This window comes from Lycium ferocissimum, chromosome 11 (genome assembly GCF_029784015.1).
Source record: "Lycium ferocissimum isolate CSIRO_LF1 chromosome 11, AGI_CSIRO_Lferr_CH_V1, whole genome shotgun sequence".
Taxonomy (NCBI): Eukaryota; Viridiplantae; Streptophyta; class Magnoliopsida; order Solanales; family Solanaceae; genus Lycium; species Lycium ferocissimum.
Window position 1 is genome coordinate 14,328,256 of NC_081352.1, and position 27,392 is coordinate 14,355,647.

The 27,392-nt window shown below is 36.8% G+C and overlaps 2 long non-coding RNA genes across 6 annotated transcripts; one reads left to right on the forward strand and one right to left on the reverse strand.

Annotated features, from left to right (window-relative positions):
* Positions 1-18,129: 18,129 nt before the first annotated feature.
* On the reverse strand, positions 18,130-24,238 carry LOC132037223 (uncharacterized). 5 transcript variants are annotated; one of them, XR_009409810.1, is made up of 5 exons: positions 24,106-24,238; positions 23,826-23,870; positions 21,917-22,046; positions 21,442-21,825; positions 18,130-19,385 (listed from the first exon to the last, which is right to left on the reverse strand). It is a non-coding gene; the product is annotated as an uncharacterized LOC132037223 (long non-coding RNA). The 5 variants fall into 5 exon arrangements; XR_009409809.1 differs by having other exon boundaries at positions 21,917-22,104; XR_009409807.1 differs by lacking the exon at positions 23,826-23,870 and having other exon boundaries at positions 18,130-18,326; positions 19,298-19,385; positions 21,917-22,104; positions 24,106-24,236.
* On the forward strand, positions 21,872-24,238 carry LOC132037224 (uncharacterized). The gene is made up of 3 exons (XR_009409811.1): positions 21,872-22,004; positions 23,820-23,931; positions 24,098-24,238. It is a non-coding gene; the product is annotated as an uncharacterized LOC132037224 (long non-coding RNA).
* Positions 24,239-27,392: the final 3,154 nt, after the last annotated feature.

Consider the following 27,392-nt stretch of genomic DNA (forward strand, 5'->3'; position numbering starts at 1 on the left):
CAAAAATTGTCTAAATTACATAAAAGGGCATCGCGAGACCCACGGACGGGTGTAGACCCGAGCTGGGCCCGCCTATGGAAAACATACTCATCCTACATCATACAAACTCCTACGAAAATTTCAAAGCAATCCGAACTTTTGTGTGAAAGTTATGGGCGTTTGAACTTTTGGAATCACTAAAGAATAAGCTTTAAAGCCAAAAATCAGCTTTCATGAAATCTTTACAAATTATGAATTCCAAGGATATAAGGATCGATGTTATGGCATATTAGCACAAGAATACCAAGGAAACACATGCGAATCATAGATAAGCTCGGATTGCGAGAATAGAGTTTCCTAGAGGCTCGTATCATAGCCTATTTTAACTAAGGCATGCCAAAAGGAAAGGTTACTTTACATACCTCAATCGCTTGCTAACAAATCCCGATCACTCGCCAAACAAATCCTGACTCAAATCTCGGGCTCTCCAATATCTACAATAATATTATCAATTTCCAAAAATTAGCTACACGTACTTAGAATTTTAATTCTAATTAGTATTTGTCTACCGAAATTTAAGACACCTCCTGTAAATTCAACATCCCCGAGATTTAAACTCGGCCAAATTCGTCAACAACCATACCAACAACCAAACCAATAACATCAAAAACCAATTTAAAAGGCATTCCAACACTAGTAACCTTCCTTTCAACATAATTCACCGACATTCCATTCAACTACGGATTTTTCAAGCCAATATCGACACCTACACATTCATTACCAATTCAAGACCATTCAAGTGCAATTCAAAGCATTTCCTACCATTTTACAAAATATACAAAAAAAAATCCCCCAAGACTAGAATTCATCCGAAATCTCCGACCTTCGACACAACATTCACAACTCATTTTTTTCATCTTCCCATTTCATCAACAACAACCACAATTTACACTTTAACAGTTCCATTTCCATAATTTCATAAATCTACAATAAAATCACAAAATCTCCTACAACAACTTAACCAAAAATTTTCATGCCAACTTGAACTAGAATTCTTTCATTTGCATTAACAAGGCCATTACAACACAATTAACATAGTAAATAAAATTTGATCATTCCTCTCCATCAATACCCATTTTCGGCCACACACCCACATACCCATAACACAAAATTCTCATACTCCACATTCATTCCCACATATTACAACATATATATATATATAAAAAATTCTTCAAAGATAAAAAGAGTAGAATCTTTACCTTTTTCAAGAATTTCCACTTGATAAAAAAAAAGTACCTTCTTGCCTCCAAATTTGTATCACATTGAAGAGGGTTTCCAACTTAATAGAAATTCAAAAGAGATGAGTTTTGAACCAAAGATTTGAGCTCCACAATTTTTTATTTTTTTTTGAAGTGGTCGTATGCCTTGTTGGTCTCTCTCTCTCTCTCCTTTGTTTTGATCTTGAAGTTTCTAGTGTAGAAGACTTATGGCCCCCTTTCCTTTATTTATTTCATTGGTCTTGAATTGTCATGGGCTTGGGCCCCTTTCTATTTTTTTTTCACTTGAGCCCAATTAATTATGGGTCTTGTAATTCCCGAAACTAATTTCCAAAGTTCCCAACTTTGCCCTTGACCTTCCTCCATATTTCCACATCAACATTTCATGAGCAACACCCATATTTTAAATAAAAAATCAAATTATGGCCTTATTTCTTACAAGTTAAAATTATTTCGAATTTTTCGAACACGAAAAAAAAATGCGGGATATAACATCTCCAATTAAAATCGAAGGTCAAAAAGTCTTGACTTTGCATCCCGGAATAGTTTTGGTCCTTAACTTATCATAATTAATCCGGATTATTCCAATGTACAAAAATACGGGTTCTAACAATATTGAGCATCATAAGCTTAGTAGCTTTTAATGAGAAGATTATTGGAGAACATCGTAGGCTCATAGAAGGAGAGATACTTGGCCAAAGAACCATTCCTTACGAAAGAAGGGTTAGCCTTACATACCTTTCTGTGCAACTATCCTATCACTTGCTCGTGCTTCTTCAATGTTCACGTTTCTACCTTCATTAAAGTGCATACTCATATTAGAGAATGGATAGCTTAGCATTCATGACTAATTCTATAGAATATCGGACAGCATTTTCTTTATTTATATGACTTCCTCCATATCATACATCAACTCCCAAACATCAATAATAACATTCACAATATCGTCACACTAGCCTTTATTCAACTACATTATCCTTACTTCACCATTCACTCCAATTCATCCATATTCATAGACATATCTCGATATTACGTTTATTCACTTACAATGTCGATTCCACACTGTCAATATCATTTATAACATGATCATATTCATAATTTATCAAGAATCATAACTCATTTCAAACATCTATTCAAGAGTGACACTATTTCCACATTCGTAACCCATTTCTATATTCTTTTGCAATCCATGTGTTTCAACTTTCAAATACCTTAAATAACATGGAGATGTCATAAAACTTACCTTAGATGGTGTAGGATTGAACCTTGGGTGCAAGTACCTCACTTGAGCAAAACCCTAGTTTTTCCTTCACTTGAATTCTTTACTTTTGATGAACTTTAATGGGTTTTCTTACTTTGATTCACTTGGTTGATGATAAGAACCTTTGATTTCCCTTGGATTCTTGTTCATGAAATATATGTAAGGTTCTAGAGACTTTAGAGAGAAGTGGGGAAGTGTTGGAAATGAAATAATGAAGTTGGAATCACATTTAAAGACTTAGAACATTTCAGCCCGTCGGGACTTCCACGGACTGTTCCACGGTCCGTGGAACATAGTGTTGTCCGTGGAACTGGTCGTGGTTCATGACCAGCTAGCCACCATCTCTGGTGGCAGTTCCACGGACCCATCCACGGTCCGTGGATCATGGTGCTGTCCGTGGAGCATGGCCGTGGAACTCACAGTTCCACCAAAGTTGTTCCCGCCGTCTCGTTTGATCTCCAATCCTTATGGAACCTTCTTAGCACTTGTTTATCACTTCATTAAAAATATAAGGGGTTTTATAACTCTTCCCCATAACATCATTAAGCCATCATTAACTAGCTACTGGTAAATCCTTCCGATACTTATCGTATACATCGCCTTCTCTTGGCAACTTTCTCGTCTAACATCGAATGTCTTTAAAATCTCATTTAGAATCATCAAATGCTATTTCTTACTTATCGACATGTCATATACTTTGTTCTCTTCATTAGCCTATTCACTGTGCATCAACGAAAAAATTTTCCAAGGTGTAACGCTTGATTAATACTCCGCCACTCGAAATCACTCCAATCTCTCAATTTTATGACACATACACACCCCTATATGTTGTTGAGCTTTTTGGGGAAATATTTTTGGTGAAAAATAAGGGTTTTGACCCTTATAATGAGTGTTGAAGTCAGTTGTCACCGACTTAAAATTTGCTCTGCACATTCGCGCAGAGTTGTTCCGTGCTCATCTGCGCGTTCACGCTACTCCTAGGCGCGTTTGCACAGGGTTAATCCCTGCTCTGGTAGTCCGTCCTGAAATGCTCATAACGTTTGATTCTGATGTCAAGTGGATATACGGTTTGTTGCGTTGGAAACTAGACTTTCTGAACTTCAATTTAGGCTTTTACTTCACTTCAAAACTCCTGATATACTACGAGATATTTCTTTCTCAAGTTAGACCAAAATTATCGTATGAAACCTTGCCCATTTTTTCTCCAAAGTTCCAAAAAAACTTACTTTCCTTAATTCACTTGTTCTCCAATCCTTCCGTAACTTACCAAACATGAATTTAAACACTCATAAACACAATTTAAACATGTCCAACCTCATATATCCTTGAAACAAACCCCGGTGTCCACAATTAAGACAGCTAACGTACGACGAATCTTAATGTAGAAAACTATAAGGTTTAACATTCTTTCTCCCTTAGAACATTCGTCCTCGAATGTTAACTCCCAGGAATTCTATTAATTTTTTGCAGAGTTTCCCCTGTAACTACACTACTACCAACCTGTGACACAGCAAACTAAACCATACAATGCTGCACAGAGCCATAACAATCAATCACAAAAATTTCCCCACACGACCAGTGATCACAAGAAATGGAACAATACGTACCTGAAGGCTGTGATGTTTTAGTCCGGGTCCCTTCTTGGCAAAACAAATGCGGATATCGGAATCTCCTGTCTTTCTCAACTTCTCAAGTCATTTTCTCTATATTCACATTCCTTCTTAATACTCTTACTGAGGTTACATCTCTGGTTCTCAATCCCTGAATCTGGAACTTGGTGATCTGATAGGGTAGTAGAAACTTTCTCGAACGACAATTGTTCTGAAACCAAAAAAATCATGAACTTGCACAACTTTAGAAGAATTCCTAACACATTTACAAGGCACGGACATATGAAAGACTGGATGTACAGATTTCCAATTTGAATTTGGCCCATCCTGCGCATAATCTCATGAAGTCTAAGGTATCAAGGGTAACTTCTCTTCCTAATCAACTTTCAGAAATCCCTTCAGAATGAACTTCCAAATCTCAAACCGTTTAATACTCTTCCGTTCTTATAGGGTTTCATACAGGTCATCTGAATATTGGAATGGTGACTATAACACACTAACTAGTTATCCCAACTTCCTTGTAGTTATAAAATCCATACTAATCATTCCTTCAATTCTCAATGACATATTCAAATGTTTTCCTCGGTCTTTTAGGCTTTCTATTTATTTGTTAGCGGACTATAAACTCTATAATATTTCCCTTTTTTTCGATCCACCAAGGTCATAATACGTCTTTATTGCCTCTTATAGATTATCTACCTTTGCTACATTTGATATAGGTTCGGCCTTGATATCTTAGGAATCCACTTTGCTGAGGTACTCTTTCAAGCTTCGGTTTAAGAGATATGCCATATCTAGGATACTATATCTTTACTCAAGTTTTTTGACTTATATCATATTATTTTCCATTGCTATCCTCGACTACACTATGCTTCACCAGTTAAAGCTCTATGATAATCTTGATAAGTTTCTCATATACCTATATCATCTTTGTGATACATAATTCTATACTGTTCTGCTACCTCCCAGAATGAACATATCCATCTTAGTGCTAGATTTATCCTTATTCTTCTTAATACAACCAAGCCATTTTATGCGAAGTTACTGGTCGTTATCCTTCTTCATTACCACTACCAACCTTTAGTTCCTCATTTAGGTCTATCTGGTTCTACCTTACTTGCAACGTGACTTTAATTCCTTTACATCCTGGATCTTCTGTACCTAAGATTCTCGTATCATCTATAAGCTTTTGCTTTTATGTTGTCATACCCAATCCTTCTTTGTTTCTTCATTACTGGACCTTTCATAGCATCTTTGTCTTGGAACTTTGGGTAAGGCTTTCCTTGGAATCTTATCTCCCAACCTTATCCTTTTTGAGGTGGTTCCCGATTCCTTTTGTTGCTATCTTTCCATCTCCTAACAAAGCATACTCCTGATCCAATACTTGTTTGTCTCATCTTCCCCCCTTAGGGTGTTAGCCCATTATTCTATATTTAACATCCCATTAGCTCTTCTTTTTCTTGCAATTACATACTCTCAGTGAATCTGCGACTAATCTTAGTTGTGACTGTTCATCGTCTGACTTTATCTAGTCAGTTGCACATATTTGTAACGATTCACATATTCCCGTAGACGTACTGGCGCTGGATGGGCCTAATCTTTCATCAAAAGGATCTTCATAGTTTCTTTACTGTTCTTCCAAAATCCCCTTTCTCCTATTACTCGCTTTCCCATTTCATCACCATGATGGTATCTAGCACAAATTTTATTCTCAAAATCTGCCCTGATTGTTAGTATTCCTCTTTTTTCTTCACTACATAAACACTTGGTCTTTAGACAAGCTTCTTTAAAACTACAAATTCATCTCATTAATGAAGGGCACATATTATATCAACTCGCGACTTCAGACTCATTCATCTATCATCATACAACTAATTCCTTCAAAGCATCATTCACGTCCTTCACTGGCTATTCAGCCTTGTATTACTAACTCAATAATCTGGTGACAAGAGAACTTCTGAAAGAGAATTTTCCGGTACCTTAGTCCTACCTTTGTCTTATATCCTTAAACTCGCACCTCCGTACAACATCGTTGCCAATATCTTTTGATACAATAAAAAAGCCTTTGTCTATATCTGGCTCTTTTAGTAACGTACATCATTCTCTTACCTCTGCTACCCCTTTGTACTCATAACTCATTGGCATATTTATACTTAAGAGTCCTATTTAAACATATACTTATCCCTTCCACTTCTCACTTCGAGAAGAAGTTACAACTCCCATCTAATAATACTGCCGTCTCATTAATGAAACACTTTGAAAGGTTTAATCGACTCAAGTTTCGTCCCAATCCGACCAATAATATAAGGTGTAACATATAACAATGTAGAACCCGGATCAATCAATGCATACACATCATGAGAAAATACTGACATTATACCTGTAATAACATCGGGTGAAGACTCCAAGTCCTATTGACCAGTCAATCGGTAAATGCAGTTTTGAGGACTGCTCAAGCTGGATGCTCCCCCTCTACTTGTACCACGACCTGCTGATGTCTGAGTGCCTTGTCCCGGAAGGGCACAACGATAACGATGATCAGGCTGTCGATCCAATAGGCTGCACCATACTTCGACTGCCTAGAAATGGACACTCACGCATAATATGGCCTGGCTTACCACAGGCATAGCAAACATTCGAACCCAAGCGGCACGGTCCAAAATATGGCTTACCACATTGATTGCGCCGTGGTAAGGCGATCTCACCCCCCCCCCCCCCCCCCCCCCCCCCCCCCCCCCCGACCGGATTCACCCCTGTACTGGGAACTCAAAATTCTGGAGCTCTAACCCGGTCCAGAATAATTAGGACGATCAAATCTCTTGCCTGCAAATCGAGGAGGTGCACTAGCCACTAAATGGCCCGAGTGCCTAGAATGTTGTTGCCTCTGACCCCCTTCGGTGCGACGGCACCGAAGATGCGCCTTCTTACTATAACCTCTATCATATTCACGCTCACCCCTTTGCGGCTGCTGTTGTTCTTCCAGATTCTGGACATGGGCCTGAATACAAGAGATGTCCATCCCATCCTGAAGTGAAGCCGTCAAGCACTCCTTAATCAAATGTAGCCCCAAACCACTCACAAACCGGTGTACGCGGTCCCCCATATCGGCTACCATGGCTGGAGCATACCTTGCCAAGGAATTAAAGCGAAGACTGTACTTTCGCGCACTCATATTCCCTTGTCTAAGATCCAAAAACTTGTCAGCTTTGGCTTGTCGAACCTCTGGCAGCAAGTAATTGTCACGCCCTAAATCCGATAGGGTGTGATGGGCACCCGACCCTTACCTAGGGCCGAGCGAACCCACTGACACTCGTACTACTCATAATCATGCTGGCCCTCAAATCATGACACAAATACATACTGAAAGTTTTTCAAAGAAAAATATACTTTTTACCTTTCTCGAATCAAATAAAATCTGTAACATATGAAACTTATAATACAATGCATAATAATACATCGGCTTACATAGCCGCTTACATAACCGACATCTTATACCCACGACAACGTCGCAAAGTCTCTAACACGGAACATGAAACCATAACATAATACTCGACTTGGCGCACTCCGGAGAAAATGGAGCTCGCCAATCCCGTGGAACATCTTCTACTAATATCTTCACTCACACAGGTGTACTGCGCGGCATAAAACGCAGCCCCCGAAGAAAGGGGGTCAGTACGGAATATGTACTGAGTATGTAAAGCATGAAATGTAGTAAGCGGGATCATACTGAAATAAAGAGTACAGAAAATCATAAGACTTGCCTTTGAAAACATATGTCGTGCATATCAATATCATAAAACTGTCATGTATGCATATAACGTGTCCCGGCCCTCTCGCGAGGGACTCGGTAAGTAAAATCATCATATAACATATAGCGTGTCCCGGCCCTCTAGTGAGGGACTCGGTAAGTAAAATCATATCATCATCATGTATGCATGCATATACATATATATATATACATATACCGTACCCGGCCCTCTAGTGAGGGACTCGGTGAATAGCGTGTCCCGGCCCCGCTAGCAAGGGACTCGGTATGCCATCCTGGCCTCCATCCCCATCACATCATATATATATATAGCGTGTCCCGGCCGTCTAGTGAGGGACTCGGTGAATAATGCAGTAGAGTTGCACGAATGCGTGTCCTGGCCCGGGTCTCAGTGAAAGACATATTGAGCTTCGCACGAGCAGAGTAGTGAGAAACCATATGCACATAAATCATTTCCAGAGACTCAATGAAGTAATCATAAACGAATCTTCATTTGAAAATCGGACAATAGTTATATCAAAAATCTCTCGGACGGTACTCGGAAACATATCAAATATCATAAGTATGTCAAAGTATCGTAGGGACCATAGTCGTATATCAAATCATTCCGAGCCTGCCTATGAAAATCAAAGTCATTATACGTTACAAAACTTTCTACGAACGTTTCAAAGCAATCTGGTTCTTTTTACGAAAGTTACGGACATTTCTAGACATAGGATTCTTTAGTAACAAAACCGATTATACGACATTCTAATCCAATCATATCGGAGACATAAGGACCGTAACATGACCATATTATGGATACTAACATCAATAAGCAATTATAAATCATGAACATGCTCGGAATTTAAGAGCGAAATTACCTCGAAATTCATGTCATAGCCTAATTACAACTAGGACATGACAAAAGAAAGAAGGGGTGAGCTTTACATACCTTAGCCGCTTCCTAAGCTAATCCAAACTTGAGTCTCGACTTCTCACGATCTACAATGATGTCATTATGCATCAACCACTAGCTATAACACTTAAGAATCCGATTCCAAATTAACACTTTGTCTACAAAAATTTCGGCAGCATTTCCCCTAAAACTTCAACATCCCTGAGAATTCAACTTGGCCAAATAAACAACAACCAAACCAACAACCATACTAACAATATCCATAAGTGATTCAAAACGCATTCTAACATCAATAATTCCTTTCACCACAATTCAACAACATTTCATTTATATTCACATAAACTACATACGATCAATTCAATACCAATGCTCACATATTCGATTACTAATCCGCAACCATTCACACATGATTTAAGAACATTCCAAGCAATCCATACAATATTCAAAACAACCCAAACAATAAGCCATTCCACCCGAAATCCTTCAACTACATTAGGAATATTAATAACATATTTTCTTCCAAATTCATAAACTATATCAACAATTCCATATATTAGCAACATCATTTTCATTAATACAAGAAACCACATTAAAATCACAACAAGTCCCAAATCAGCCCACAACGATTACGATTTCCATTCGAGTCATCAAACCTTCTTTTTCATCACATAATCCACAACAAACAACAACCAAAATACTACACAAAATTACCTCATCATGTTCCACCAAAAAACAGCCCCTACATGGCCAAATTTCATCATACATAATTCCATGAAGTTCATTCATTTCTACACATTCTACCACACGCACAACTATCCATAATACTGATCAAACATGCTAAATACATTAGTTCTTTACTCCTACACAAGCTCACACACACACGGCCACACTCACACACACCACAACTTCATGAACTTCATCCATCTCCACATTCCACAACACACACAAACATCCATAACATATGAAAAGAGGATTGAACCTTACCTTTTTCCATTCACATCTCCGTTCGGCTAGGCTTGTTTTCCGAAGAACGATGATTTACTTGTTCCAACGGTTACTCCACGTTGTAAGAGGATCATCCACTTAGTAGAAAAACTTGAAAGAAATAATTTTTCATGACCAAAAATTTTTGGACCATGTTCGGCCAAGACCATGGCCGAATGGCTCCTTGTTCTCTTTCTCAATTTTTCTTGAACTCTCTAAGGGATGAAAAATGACTAATTATGTCTTACTTGGTCATCCATACTATATATATATATATAAGTAGAGGCACATGGCTGGTCATGTGCCTCTTATTTTTCCTCCAATTTTCTCAATTTTTCTAGAATTTTCTTTAAATGGAAAGGATGACTAATTCCTTGACTTGGTCATCTTTTGCCCGTATTTATATATCTTGCACCATAAGATGAACACATATCCCCTTTAATGGCTAAAATTAATTGGCCAACCATGGGTGGGACCCACGGCCACTTTGGCCATTTGGCCACTTCATGAAATTCTTTTCCAACTTTTAGCCCCTAGTTTTTCCTTATTCCAAATTTACCCTTAATACTCCATATCAACAAAAATGATCAGGCAACTTACGCATTCTAAAAAAAAAATTATAACCTTGTCCCTAACTTTCCGCCATTAACTCGGAATATCTCAATGTGCAAAATGCGAGGTATAACAGTAATGTCGGAGAAAAGCATCTACATACTCTTGCCATATCGGGAGAGGTGCATTTGCCCTTCTAGAAGATATCCAGGCGTTGTACCAATGAACGACCACATCTCATAATCTGTAAGAGGCCAACTCTACTGACTCAACATCAGAAGCATGTATTATCCACAATGTCCTCAACATCTCATCTATAAAGCTTTGCGGGTCTTCATCCGATTTTGACCCAAAGAATTCCGGAGGGTTCAAGCTAATAAAATCACAGGATCTTGCACTGACCGTTTTATCACCCTGGCCCGATCCTATCGGCCCGGGCACAGGCGGTGACTGGGTCGGCAAGCTGGATGGCCTTGCTCATCGCGGCTGAGGCATGCAGGGGAAGGCGGGGGTGTTGGAGCTGGAGGTGACCCCTTCATGCTGTTGCTGAAATGGGTGGAGTATGAGAGGTCGAGATGGAACCTCGTTATGGGACTCACTCTCCTACATATCTGCAGGTGGCTCCGTTCGGATCGCCTTCTGTCATTGTCTTGCCCTTTTGAGGTGGCATGAATTTTCTCTTCACAGGCATTGCTGAAATCATAACACACGATTAGGAAAAAGGGAATCTTAATAACATAGCTCTATCACACGATTTAAGATGAGAAAGAAAGGTAAATCATTCCTAAATCCCTCGCAGCATCCTGCTTATAAGTGTGGCGCGCTTCACACCTATAAACAAGACTCTACTGAACACAGCTCGTATACACACCCTAGGACGAACTGCTCTGATACCACTTTTATCACGACCCAATCGGAGGGCCATGACGGGCACCCGGAGCTAACCTAGCAAGCGCTTCTAAACATACATCTCATAATCATTTCCAGGTAGGCAACAAAGCTTGCTCATGGGCATCATAATATGTAAGGGTATATATCACAAGATAACGGCGCATCTCTACATAATCATCAACAACAATGCCTATCATCACAAGCCGATAAGGCTACCAAAATATTATACAACAATATGAACTGATATGGTTATGGGACATCTAGCTACATACATCTGTCTACGAGCCTCTAGATAAAATACAGGAATTCAAAAGGATGGGGCAGGACTACGCCATGCCCAAGTATATACACAAAAGAGTGATACTAACAAACTGCAGCTCCGAAGCAAATGGAGCGTTCCTGAGACTCTACTGATGAAGCTCCTAAGGATCAGATCCGTCTCCCCACTTCCCTGTAGGCATGAACGCAGCGTCCACAAGAAAGGACGTCAGTACGAATAATGTACTGAGTATGTAAGGCATAAGTAACAACATAATGAAAGTATGAAGATAACATAATATTAGAGAGATCAACCTGTGCCTCCGAATGCCTTTTTAAGGCGGATGTCACGTACTCTTAGCTTTTAAAAAAAATCTTTTTCATATACACACATATATATATAGTTTCCTGCTCGGCCATTTAGGCTCGGTATTATATGTAAGGTATCTTACCCGACCATTAAGGCTCGGTATTATATATATGGTATCTTATCCGGCCATTAAGGCTCGGTATTATATATATATGGTATCTTACCCGGAAATTAAGGCTCGGTATATATATATATATATATATATATATATATATATATATATATATATATATATATGGAAATACATATAGCATGCATGAGAGCCCAATTAAACATTTCTACTCTATCGGAGTGACGTAAGGTCGGTAGCCTCCGACATATAATTATGGAATCATCATCATCGCTATATCTCACCTTGAAGGAACAACTATCATAAGGTGAGATCAACAATGATGAATAAAATCATGAAATAAGCTCAATAATCTCATAATAGCATCAAATCCATAAGTTTTGGAATCTCTAGAAATGGAATTATCATCATCATCATTATCATCGTAGAAAATATCTATCTTTAGTATCATAAAAACTTTAAGAATTATGAACTTCTAGCTTTTTGGGAATAAGGATATTATGGAAGTCATGTATGAGTTCATAAGAAGAGAACCATGCCTTTAGAAAGAAAGGGATTTAGCCTTAACAGGCCTTTTTGGTCTCCTTAACTACTTAACGCTTATCCTTCCAAGCTCGTAAATCTAAATTCAAGAGAATTCATACTATTGTTAGGCTCATTGTCATATGCTTTTCTTAAGCTTTCAAATTAAATCCTTTTCGAATTTGCCAAAATTCGGGCAGCATCTCCTCTGTTTATATCCCTAGCCCGAAATCACAATACCAACAAAAAACAACAAAAACAACAACACTAACATCAACAACATCATCCTCAGTACCAATATACTCCATAAAACATCCCGCACGATGTTTACTCGATTTCTCAATCAACTAATTCATTATACGACTATTTAATAACTCTACCTTCGTAAGTAAACCTAAATCAATATCAATAAGGAGAGATTCATACCTTACCTAAATCAATATCAATAAGGAGAGATTCATACCTCATTCTCACTAGAATAGTAATATCTTCAATATTCACCTTATATCCAACCCAAAATCCATCGCAAAACGATACTATAGTCACCATTATACGTCACCCGAGCCTCGCTTAATACTCCGCCACTCGAAATCACTCCAATCTCTCAAATTTATGACACACACACACCCCTATATGTTGCTGAGCTTTTTGGGGAAATATTTTGGTGAAAAATAAGGGTTTTGACCCTTATATTAATTGTTGAAGTCGGTTGTCACCGACTTAAAATTGCTCTACGCGTTCGCGCAGAGTTACTCCGTGCTCCTCTACGCGTTTTCACAGGGTTAATACCTACTCTCGCAGTCCATCTTGAAATGCTCAAAACTCCTGATATACTAGGAGATATTTTTTTCTCAAGTCAGACCAAAATTATCGTACGAAACCTTGCCTATCTTTTCTCCAAATTTCCATAAAAAACTTACTTTCCTTAATTCACTTGTTCTCCAATCCTTTTGGAACTTACCAAACATGAATTTAAATAGTCATAAACACAAGTTAAACATGTCCAACCTCATATATCCTTGAAACAAACCCCAGTGTCCACAATTAAGACAGCTAACGTTCGACGAATCTTAATGTAGAACACTACATGGTGTAACACAGCCTTAGTCTTTCCCTTCCTTTGAGCCTCGAGATAATGGAAGTGTAAACATATCCGAATCATGAAATTAGAATCAAGAAGAACATCATTCAAACCTTACTTCTATTCAAGTCCCGAATCCTAACCCGTGGAATGGGGTTTATGAACTAAAAAGGAGAATTTAGGGATTCTAAGCTTAAACATGAAATTCATACTCTAGGTGATCAATTCCGATCAATTAGAAGCTAGAAGGACTCATAAATTACTCAATTTTGGATTCTAGGTGAAACCCCCAATTTTGGGTATAAATCCTAGCTTTAATTACCACAAATTGGTCAATAATAGTGAAGGAATCATGTTTATATAGCTACTACTCATCAATTCCATACTTAATCAAGCTTAATCCACCAACAAATCAAGGTTTTATAATTAACAACTTATTCAAGAAAGAAACCCAAAACCCTCTCTTATGCTCAAGTTCTATGGAGTTACTAGCATGAATTCTTACTTAGGAAAAGTAATGAAAGAGATTGAGATTAGAGAATTACCCTCAAGAGAAATCTGACCAAACTCTATTCAAATCGCCTCCAAGATTCTAATGAAATGTAATACAAGGAATGGAAGGGAATAAGGGCTTCCAAAGGCTTTTAAATCAGAAAACTGCCCGTCAGCCGCTTTTACGGTCACCCGACCACTTTTGTGCTCACCAGACACCAGAATTTTTCTACTGTCTTCCAAACTTGGAACCGACACTCGAAACCATCCCGGACACAAACCAAATATGCAGATATACATAAAAAAAGCACTGCGAACGCACTCGTGGCCTTGAAATTCCCATCGAAGGTCTCGTTGACCAAGTCAACCTCCGATACCTCAAAACTAACTTTCCAACCTAAGTCCTAAAATGCACCCGAGCGCATTGAAAATCGAACCGATATACGCACAAGTTCTAAATGACTATCCGGACCTCTCAGAATCAGCGGATATCCGAAAAAGGTCCGTTTACCTAAAAGTCAACTATGAGTCAAACGATTTTCACTTAAAAGCCAAATTTTCTAAAAGCCACATAAAAACTCACTCCAATGCCTAGGCAACCGTGCCACCTGTCCCCGTAGGTCAAAATGGTACTAATAAGGCTCGGGGATGGGTCAACGGGGAAAAAGGGTCAAAAACCAATTACGACCGAACGGGTTGTTACATCAGATACCAATTAAACAATCGCTTATCCTCGAGCGACAAGGAAGAGAACAGGGGAAGATACCTGAGCCCGCAACAACTAGGGATATCTCGACCACATATCGGGCTTCTTCTAATAGGAAAGATTCTCATTGAACAAAACTGAATCACAACGAATGATATAGGAACCATTAGAATGGCACTTCTTCAACATAGAAACATGGAAGACCGGACGAACACCTGACCGGCCAGGTGAAACACTAACTCATAACACACAGGATCAATATAACGGATAGTCTCAAATAGGCCAATACACCTCGGGCTCACTTGCCCTCCTTCCCACATCACAGGACACCCTTGTTGGGTGTAACATTCAGAAAAACCTGATCGCTCACTTTACCAGTCACAACTCTCTAAACTTAGCTTAAGCTACAATTTTCATATCTCCATATTCAAATTTCTCTCGCAACTGATCCTCGAATAAACGAATTGCTTCTGCTCGAATCCTCTGATTTGATAAAACCGTAACTCTGAACACGATTAATAGGCCCCACAAACCTGATACCATGACTTACTCTCGCCATAAAGAATCCTTAATTCATCTGAGTTCTCTACGCAATTCCATCAAAACTGATCTTATTGACAGTGGCTAGTTCCAAGTCTTCTTAAACCTTTAAATCACAATACAGGAATCATACCACTAAATATCTCACCGACCAAGGTCCGTTGGAACCCAACTGGTCACTATAAAGACCTTTTGCACAACATTTCCTCCTCAAATCTGCACTAAGCTCATTGTAATAACCATTATTCCATCCAAGTAAATGTTCTCAGAGAATATCATCAAATCCACTAGAAAGCACCGACAAAGCTCGATAAATCTATCATACCTCAAATCTAAGTCGAAATGCATCGAATCTTTAAACATCTTCCTGGAAATATAACCATAGACCATTAAGCTTAACTCGAACAATGCTGACCCTGATTGAATGCACAACTCTAGAATATCACCAATAGTCATTTGAACTGACTCCGAATTCTCGACACAAAACCCATAGCCTTATATAACACCCCTTAACTTTAAAATATCCCGTTGTAACACCTCGATATGCCCATAACAATTCCTAAAGTATCAAATCTTACAACTAGCGCTCCAAACCTCACGCAATTTTCCTCATATCACTTGGTCCATTTCTGTAGACTTCTTCCTTATGCTCACGCAACAATCACATCTCATCTGAATATGCAAGACAACGATGCCACAATCTAAATTGAATCAAGTAATCCCAAGATGTACCTCATTCTTGCCGACTCTGGATCAACTATACCTCTTATCGACTCGTCAGTTTTCCAATTTCTGATCAATTCACAATCATTGATACCGTAATCAATCCTCAAATCTACTCAATCGAACACCGCATAGTTATAAGTTTTGCAAGCTAGGCTAATCAATCCTGGAGATAGGATCAAACCACGTACTCTGCACATGAGAGTTTCTTAATGCTTACAACTCTAAATTGAACACTCTCTAAATCCAACGTATCACATAACAGTCTTACCAATATCCTTATGTATCCAACTGAATCATCCTTGCTCGAATTGTCCTACTCAATCTACAAAATGTTATCCCGAACTTACGTCAACTAACCCATCATTGATCAACCATTTCAAGCATCTTTGTTTACTAACTTCTACTCAAAATCCTTAACGTTGCTAGCCCTTGACGAATCACCTCTAACCACTCGCACGACTATCCCTTATATTCAATCACATAAGCCGATTAATAACACCACTAATAGCGGGATCTAGTCAAATTTACACAATAAATACAAGGCCCCAACCTTAGTCCAATATTAGGTGTAACACCTGATTAACCCTTATGAGTACTATACTCTTAAACTAGCCCAACACTAATAATCGTTCCATTAGTCAATCATTGGCTCTATTAGCTCACGACATAAATGAAAATTCCTACTCATCCTTAACATTCAAGCTCACTCTCCACTAAATCGCAACCAAGCTCTCACATTACTAATTCTTTCTTCAACTATTTCCTTTTTGCCCTTAAACTTGAAGACACCAATCAACCTCATCGGTCACACCTTTTTTGCGAAGGTTATGATACAATGCCATCGTAATCCAACATGACTCAAATACCCATATTACCTCACCCCAAGTCTTACGAACTTTAATCCCTTGAACCCGATAGCAAGATGCCTCACTGTAATCCTTCAGTTCCCATATTTCATTTCAAATCACTTTTATCACTATCGACCAACAAACACTCAACTCCACTCGATCCTCTAAACTAATCACCCTTCTAAGCTGAACAAACCATAAGGAATATCAATACTTCTCCTCAAATCTAAGTGTAACATCTAGTAACTCCCCAAGTCATTAACTCATCGCATATGCCCATAATTGAAGTCATTTCTAGTAGTCGATTACCAGCTCCTCAGAAGCCTTCAACCCACTCAAATTTACCGATCAATCGATGTGCCAATAACATTTTCTTCATAATCGGGTAGTCCTTTAACACCAACGAGCCCATAACAAGAATGACCCTTGGCACCAGTCGCAACCTCATCCTGACAGCTATGTCAGATACCAATTTTTCCCTTCCCAATCTCACGAAAAGTACCCATGTCTAAGATACTCTATGAAGTCTCACTTTGCTACACGCTTTCCTCAAAAGTCTTCCTTTACGTCCTTATTGTCAACTTCTTTTCTTTATTACCCTTGGTCACATTACGTTTGCCCAAATTTGGTGGTCATTACCGAACTTACACTTGTTCTCACTGCTGACACCTAATTTTTACCTCATAAAATGTATATTTCAATTTTCATATTTCTCCAATCCAAGACGGGGTAAGGATGTTCTTAAAAATTTAAAAATTAAAAATCCCGAGAAAATTGCAAAGTTGATGTTTAATTATTATCACTACAAGAAAAAAGGCCTTTAGCGAGGGGAAATTCGATCATTAAAAGTCAAAATCCGGTCGCTAAATGTCAAGAACGACCGGAAAAATACCGGTCGTCACCGGTCATTAAAGGCTCTGACGTTAAAAGTCAACGACCGGATTTCAATCCGGTCGTTAAAGAACATTTAACGACAGCATAAATTCCCGTCGTTATATGTCCTTTCAGCGACCGGTTTTTCCCTTCGCTAATTTGTCATCCGGTCGTTAAACTTTTTTTACCAATAACTAATTCAACCTGCAGAAGTACTTTTAACGACCGAAATTCCTTTCGTTAATCGTATATCACTTTCAACACCAATACTTTTAACGACCAAATTCTTAGTTGTTAATTGCCATTTAAATACTTGATATTATACAAAAATTTATACTACTGATTAATAATAATTATTTCATGCACAAACACATCCGAAAATATACTAAATAACTAATATTTCATATAAAACTTCATTGTAATACAAAGAACTAATTAAAGAAAGATATACCATATCCAAGTTGTATGACATCTTATCAACTACGCAAAAGAGAAAATTTGCAGCATATATACATAAGATATCGTCTTTAAACCTCCCCTAACGAAATAAAAAGCCCTCTTGAACTTCAACTTGCTCCTTACTTTCATGAACGATAGATTCTTCCATCTTCAAATTCTTGAGCTGTAAAGAAAAAACAAGTTTATGCCAGTTTAGTAACAAACAATAAACTCTTAAAGAAGAAACATAATTCCTCAAACATATTTACCAGGATGCAAAACATTAAAGTTTCTAAAAAAGCATGTGAACAATAACTTATATATCTATCGCATAGTCCAACAAAATTAGATGATTTCCAAAAATAAAGATAGAGAAATGTGTCCTAGTGAATAACTGGTTTATCTTTTTAGAGTAATGTTCAGGAACCTAAACTTTATACGCACACTTGAACTTCATTATCCATTATTAATGAAGGTGAGACTTCTATTGTCTAATTCAAAGTTTTGGAGCTTTGCAGGATTATGGCATGATTATCATATATGAAAATCAGGTTGTTGCTTCTTGCACCCTCAAATTTTGACTTTAAAGAAGAAAAAAAGACGGTGAGTGTAAATCTCCCCCATTGATAACTAAGACAACGAACTTTACTTGCAGATAGATTCTAAAATGACAAGAGCGTAAATTGAAAGAAGAACAACAAACATAGATCTCACTGCCGCACTTTGGACCAATATGGAGCTCTAAAAAGACGGAGACATGGTACAAACGTGAAAATATTCCACTTCAAGCATCCAGTCTCCTCATCTAAGTCTAGGACACTATAAGAGCAAACAAAAATTTACTTCACTTAAAGTTCAAAAGAACTAGAAGTCTTCGACAAAAGCTTTGAAGTTACTTACAAAAAACATGCATACTTTCAAATCAAAATTTGCAAATCAGAAAATTTACGATAGATAAAAATTATTTGAAAAAGGTATCAACTATTTGGTCCAACTAACCCATTGCTTTAAAATGCATGCATATAATAAAATCATACTTTAGATTCGTCTCCGTTTAAAGGTATCAGTCAAAGGAACACCATACCGTAAGAAAATACATTACGGATGCACTTAAACTTTATAGTATACTTCAGGATTTTTTTGTTAAATACTCACTTTTTACCATTCAAGTGAAGATATAAGAGCTTTGTCCAGAACATCCCTACAGTATAATCATTACTTCGACTGCATACTTAAAGGATCACTGTAAACAAAAAACATCCTTCAAGTTTTTAGAAATGATCTGGTTTCAGTCTGTCATTACCCATGGTTATAAAACTAATAGAACCCTACAAAATCACATACAAGGCAGGTGACATTTGTAAAAAGTACCAAACTTTGCAACTCCATTCCAGATACACTGATTCTTAACTACAAACAGAAGACATCGGAGATGTTTGAAGTTGGTACTTATAACACTGGTAAAACCACTAGATCATGCTTTCAAGTGATGCTTATAACTATTGAGTTGTAATTGAGCATGATGATGATGAAGGTAAGGTTTAAAGAGATTGATCTTTTAAATAGTTCTAGAATGTTACTGTATATTAAAAGGTCCGACCAACTCATCCTTTTCACGGGCAACAGCTACCAGCCAACATGAACAATTAAGAGATGTTGCAGAAAAGTTACATAAACACAGTAATTGAAAAATCGCCATAAACACATTAAAATCCTTTTCACCATTATTATACATCTTTTTCACCAATATTATTCACCAACAAAGAATCATAGTTAAACCCACAAACACCAACAAACTTTAGAAGTTATGTAACAAGCTTCTTCCAACGCATTCTATTTTAAAAAATGGACTGATACTCCATTAACTGCAAAAAGTAAAGCAGAACCAGAAACGCAGAAAGTGCTAAAACATGCAGCAGAAAATACAAAATACCGCAACAAATTAATTTCAGAAATGCCTGTAGAGACCAAAGTCCGAGAAACTACAAAAATAAGAAAATACCCTAAATATTGCTTCATATCATATATTCCTATTCAACAATATTTACTTTGTTACAAAACCAACTTTTTTTTCCTAATTGACTGTCTACCATAATTTTTCCTTCAAGAGAGGAATTATGTTTCCTACATCCCCCCTTTTAAGTAGTATAGACTTAATACTTTGTGCTGTTTATGTTTACTTTGAGTTTTTTAAGTATCAGAGTTGATCCTTTACCTGCTATAGAGCTTGTTTGGATTGGCTTATTTTAGATGCTTTTAAGCCAAAATATCTTTTAAGCACTTTTGTAATGTTTGGATTTGATAAAAAAGTGCTTTTAAGAACTTTTTATTTATGTTAAAATAACAAAAATAAGTCAAAAGTCATAAGTTAGGATTTCTAACTTATGACTTATAAGCTACAAGCAGGGGCGGAGCCAAGTGTTACCAAGGGGGTTCCTTCGGCATAAAATTACAGTGTATATTAAAGGTTAAAATTATTTTTTTGTATATATAGTAGATGTTGAACCCCCTTGGCTTCTTCGTATGTTTACTTCTTCTTATTTTTGAACCCCCTTACTGAAAATTCTGGCTCCGCCACTGGCTATAAGCCTTAAGTCCATCCAAACGGGCTCTATACTGTCAAGAAAAAAAGGAAACTTTAAGAGTAATGATTTGAAGTAGTTGAAAGGTTTAATTTTAACAAGTTTAATGTATTAAAGAATCAAAATCCACTATTTTCCCGAATTTAGTAACACAATGATAGTGTTTTTCAGTATATCATTTCCTGCCTTAAATTGTTTTCTTGATCATTTACTTGTTTCTTAATCACGTTGCATGTGTATCCCTATATCTACGTATGTGGAGGCTAAATCTAATTTACTGTTCGTCTCATAGGATGTCCTCTGAACTTTCATGTTAATGGTGGTACTTATACCATCCTTTTTCTTATTCTTCTATAATGAAGTTCTCTAGTTCTCCTGCCACTGACATTGTTGTCTTTGTTTGAGGCTGTTTAAAGAATTAAACTATCAGTTTAGTTCTGATTCATGTGTGTGGAGGAGTTGTTTATTGGATGCAGGGACTGTTATTTTGTCGTTTGTGAATTTGAGCGGTTAGCCATTTTGATGAGCGAATCACTCTTCAATAAGAATTTTTCTCCCCTTAAATTGTTCATGATGAAGAAAAATCATATTTTTTCTCAGGTAAATTAGCAATGAAAAAGGGGTGACTTCACCCAAAGTGGTGGAATTGGAAAAATCCATAGAGGAGTTGAAAAGAACTGATCTAGCAAAAAGTTAGAAAAAGAAGAAGAAACTTACCTTGGCCCCCAATTATACTTGCGTAAGTTTAAAAAAAAAAAGGTCCTTTGGCAAAAAGTTCGGTGGCAACTGACTAAGATGATAAACAATACCTGCAAGTGAACCTCCCTCGACGCACAATTAGTTAGTAACACCATCAACAACAACCCATAAGTAAAAGAAAAAGAAGAATAAAGAAATAAGATGCACCATAGAACCAAATTCATTAATACATGTACAAAAGCAGAAACTTAGCTTGATGAGAAGAACACTCTAAGAATGTGTTTTTCTTATCGATGCTTGATTGACAAGAGCCAGACCAACAAACGAGCAGGTTCGATGAGCGATGAGCGGTAACGAGAGAAGGCTGGAGTTCTTCTTTTAACACAACTATGTGTTTTGTGACTGCAGAATAAATTCCCAACTTTAAACAATCTACTCATTTTCCTCCTAAATATATACCAATTAACAAAAGAAGATTCAGAATGAAACATACTATTATATAGCAGCAGCTAAACTTATAACAGCCTTAAACCAGCACTTCAGCAGTTGTTAGCAGTAGCTAAAGCAGCAGCAGGGCAGCAGTTGACAGCAGCAACTAAGGCAACAACAGTCTTTGATCATATCTGTTTGGCATGTGACCTTTAAACAACATCTAATATTGAGTTTCAGATGTCTCTTTGCCTGGTATTTTCACAAGACATTGTACGGTAAATTAAAGGAGAATTCACCAACAGGTGGGGAGAAGGAGAAAAGCAACAGGCAGTTAAAAGTACATATTTAAGTCATTTATGAAAAGCTAGTTAGTTCCAAAGATGAGAGCACGTCAAGGCTTTGAATTATAGAGAACATTACGTGCTCAAACTATATTTTACTCAGAAGAATCAAGCGTGGGAGGAAATATTTATTTTTGAGAAAAAACAGGTATATACGGCTTGCTGCTAAGTTGAATTTCTAGTTAACTTAACAGCAAATGTAAAAAAGGAATATCATCGAACCCTTAACAGTTATCAAGGATCATTGTTCATGCAAAAGATCACACATACACATTATTTTATCAATACTTTGATCATATGCTAATGTAGGCAAGTTGCAAATGCCGTAAGCACACTAAGCAGAAGCTATCAAGCTAAGGCAACAATACAAGTTACAACAGTCCAGCAACTAAGGCAAGAATTAGCAGCTGTAAGCGCTATGCAGCAGATAAGGCTAATTGTAGTCCATATAGAGAGATCATCTATTTTTTGGAGATGTAAGAATATAATCCTGTAAATGTTTTCAACTCATTTAGCTCTCTGGCCATGATAAACGTGATTTTGTATTGCAAATGTAGAGAAAATCTATCTAAGTATATTCCTAAAAGACAAGTCAAATCCTTATAAGTAAACATAGGATGGAAAAAGTAAAAGTAATTCTATCAAAATACTGCAGCAGCTGCAGACATTAAGTTTATTAAGTTTGCTTTTTTTTTTTTTTTTTTTTTTTGCTCACCTAATATTTTCTTCATTAAGCTATCAAAAAGTATTTTGGATTCATCTTGATCGTTCGATTGATATTCTCTTATTAGTGCAACAACTTAAATTTGTCGTGACCTAAACAACAAGAAAAGAAATAGGAAAAGCAGGAATGAGGAAATGTTAAATGATGCAGTTCACACCAACATATTCGTATCATATTATAAGGTAGAATTACACTCTTGAAGGAGGACGGAGATTTTGTCCTTTTCAGCACATGCTACTACAAACTAAAACTACGAAAAAGATGATTTTAAAAACCTTGAGAGGCGGCGCTCGGCCGGACCTTAATACGATGAAAATAATTCAAACCAATAGGAAATTTGTAGCATTGAACTTGGTTCAAGAGGAGTACTCAATATTGACCCAAAAATAAAGTCACAAAAGGTATGTCTCGATATATTTGACAAACAGGGAGATCATTGGAATAACTAAAACAACTCAATTCCACAATTAGTCGTTGGGGATGGAGATCATTGATAACCTTAGAAATTATCAGATTAACAAATTTATTCAATAATAATCATCATATCCCCTCCTTTGATATTGAAGACCAAAGGAGGATTTGTTTTACTAACAACCCGTGTATGCTAAAAGTTTTGAACTTTAACAATATTTACTCTAATTGAAAAATCACAAAGTAAAGTGGCATATGCGTAATCACCTTGCTAAAAAGGAAAAAAATACTAAGGCAGAAAAACAAGTAAAGGGAAAGTGGAAAAATAATACTGAAATGAAACTGATACTGTCATGCTTTTCTATTTTGAGTTAAAGAACATAAGAAAGGGAAATATACCCGACTGCAATGGGAAAAGAGAAAAAAATCTAAGATATTCTAGCACAAATACAAGAATTTAAACAACAAAAGCACTAAAACTAAAAAAGGATTACCTGATCCTTTGCAGAGAGCTGGGCGTTGAGGGGTTTGAAGATCACCTTCAATATTTATCAAATATACGATTCAATTCCACTCCGTTCAGTAGAATTGTACGAAACGGTAAAAAAAACTGAGAATAGAGTTAGACTCGGCATAAATTGACTCGAATCCAAACAAAGGCGCGAGATGAAAAGAAAAGGAAAAAGAAACCTAGATGGAATCATAATAAATTCGGAATTGGGCAAAATCAGGCATTTCACAAAGAAATTCATAGTTAAAACATCAGAAACTTACCTTGACGAGAAGGAAGCTCCAAGAAACCTAGAGAGACCACGCTAAGTGTATCTCTGGTTGTTGATTTTTCTCTAACTGGAAATAGAAGAGAAGCACGCTGAGTGTATCTCTGTTTACGGAGGGGTGAGGAAAGGGGTGGGTGGAGGGACGTGGGTGTGAAAATAAAGAGGGAAACATATAGCGCCTTTTTTTTTCTAATTATTATTTTAACGACTGGATATTAATATTTCTAACGTCCGGATATTATTCCGTCATGAATAGTAAACTGAAAATTGACTTTTAACTACTGGAAAAAAATTGTGTCGTTAAAAATACATTTTAACGACCGGATTCATGTCCCTTCGTTAAGAATTGGTCGTTAAAAGGCAATTTTCTTGTAGTGTATTCTGTGAAAATTGACAATTACAAGAAATTACGGGTGATTGGTTTTAATAAATATAAGTCAAAAAAATAATTAATACACATCCCGTTCCGTCTATCTCGAGAAATTGTTAATTAAGACAACGTATGAATTACCATTTACTTTTGATCACATTTTTCACATTCTTAAATATTATCCGGAACTATGTCAATATTAGGCTCGTTTCGAAGCTAATATTTTAAATTTGCGAATTTTAAATTTTAATTAGCCTAAATAATTATTTTATTTAGTTATAACACTTAGTTTCTATTTAATTCAAATTGGATAGAGAGGGGGTCTTTTAATTTTTTAAATAAAAGAGGGGTCTTATTTGATTTTTTCCTTTTAACAAAGGGAGGGGGGAAGTTTAATGAAATAAACTTTACCCCCCTCTAGATTTTATTTTGCTATGGCCCCTCTCTCTTTCTTCGTCTAAGGCGATTTAGGGTTGGGGTTTCCTTTCTTTCGCCACCGCGACATGGTGGTTTCCGACCAAAATTGAAAGGGCTTTATGTCCTTTCACTCGTTCATGGTGGTTCCAGGTTCAATTGCGTTAAATTTTTTATAAGTTACACCAGTTATACCTTTTTTATGGATGTTGCTCGGGTCACCCATGCGTGTGGTTGCCATGGGCGGGACCTCGAGTCCCTTGCCAACTTGTGCACCACACGCGATTCTATGGGGACCTAGGGTAATTTCCATGAGGGTCTGCTGGTTTAGGTACGAATTTGAGGATTTTTATCCCCTTGGTACAATTATGCCATTATATTTGTTGTTTGTTTGTCCTATATGTGACTAGGTGTACTGTCCAGTTATTTGTTCCTAAATTTTAGCATTTTTTAAGAGAATTTGGTACGAATGGGTTGGATTTTTTGTTTGCTTGTGTGATGTGTACAAAATCTGAATTGAGGATAGTACTAATTGCACAATTTTGCAAGATTCTTATCCTATTGTGCCTAAAATTCAAAATGTTTGAGGTTTTGGGGGGAAAATCTATTTGGGGAATATTCCTTCCCATTGTTTACCCCTAAGCTTGTGGGATTGCCTATAAATAACAGGTTTATATTCATTTTTAGGGGGCCAGATTTTGACATCCGAGGAGGATACTAAGTTTACTATCTTATATACCACTATATTCCTACAATATATCAAATATATACTACTTTATACAACATAATACTATAGAGAATACTAAGATACACTACTTTATAAACATATACCCTTAAAGAATACAAAGCCACTTTTCTATAAAAAAAAAAAAAAAAGGAAGAAAGGTGTTAAGGTCTTGTTTGGTGTTGAAGCTTTAGATTTCAACCTCTCCTTTGATCTTTAGGTTGCCCCCAACAAAGGTAACCACCCATCCTAACTCTATGTATTTCATTTTAGCTTGTTAAAATGCCATTTTCTGTGCTATACATGTTAAAAACTATTTAAAATGCTTTATTGTATTGATTATTGTTTATATGGCTTGTTTGTGTTGTTATGATATTGTTAATATGGTTCTGTGTTAGTTCAAGTTATGAATAGTGTTAAATAGGTTTTAAAATAAAGAGTAATGCATTTTTTTTAAATACAAGTCTACTGTTCCATTGAATATTGTTTGGTTTTCAAGGCTTTGTTTGGTTTAAGCCTTAAAATTCTGTATAAATTAGGTTGTGAGACTGTTCTGTTAGTTCTGGGTTCTGGATGGTTTAAGATGTGATGTAAATGCTCATTTTAGCCTAAGATTTATTATTTTTACAGAGTTTTGAAGTTTGTTTAAGCTTATCCTTTGAAAATAAGAAATATATCTAGTATTAGTTTGATAACATCTCCGAAAATGTGATGTTTTAAACAAGTTAAAATGGAAAGAAAGGGGTTGTTTGGCCATTATTTGTTGATTTTTGACTTCTATGGTCTTGTTTAAGGATGAAATCTATCTAAAAAAGAAGTAGGACACTCTAATACTAATTAAGTTTATTAATGAAGTGTTAAGACAGCTTTAAGAGTAAGAAATGTAGAAAAACTTGCCTGCTTGTTGTTTTAATCCTTGTTGGAAGTCTTCAAGTTAAAAATCAGTAGAAATGGAGAGATTGACATGTGATATAGTAGTAGACTACCCCTGCTTATTGTTCTTGTGAGAAACTGTAATGGTCTTTGCCTAACTTTTGTGACTTCTATGCAATTTTGCTCCAAAGTTGCTATGTGTTCATGTCCCTATATAGCTATATTATGCATTTATTGACCGGCTTGCTTAGTAAAAGGTGATTTGGGTCCATTCTTGACTGATTTGACTAAAACTAGATGTATTAGGGATGAATCTTTGAAAATCCTCTGCTATTGTGAGTTGACCCACCTACTTAAATACTTGAAGAGGTAGAACCAGCACTGTTTATTTGATTATGATCCCTGGAATGCCTAGTTATGTGAATGACAAGGCTCTGAGTAGAAAAAATGGGTTTAAAATGACATTTAATTTTCCTTAGGACTCTCTGAGTTGATTAAGATAATTTAGACTACAAATAACCTTGACTATGTGTGATATTGTTTGGATTAGCTTCTAAGGTTTTTTTTTTTCCTGACTTAGAACTACTTGATTTCTACTTGTCCTGCTGTTTTTTCTATCTGCCTAAGCTGTAATTATGCTTGCCTTGATCACTCATCTTAATCAATAGACTTACCCAAACCCCAGCATCTTTGTACATGTGCTTGGAACTTGTATAACTTGCCTTTGTCTCACCTGTTTTGTGCTAAGATTATCTAAAACATGATTTAGCAACCTTGTCCAGCCCATTTGCCTAGTTAATCTATGCATATCTACCCTCCCTCTATTTGTATAGGCCATGCCCTATAGATGATCAACTGAACTTGATTGACATTCATTTTTCTCATGTGCGACACTTTGTTT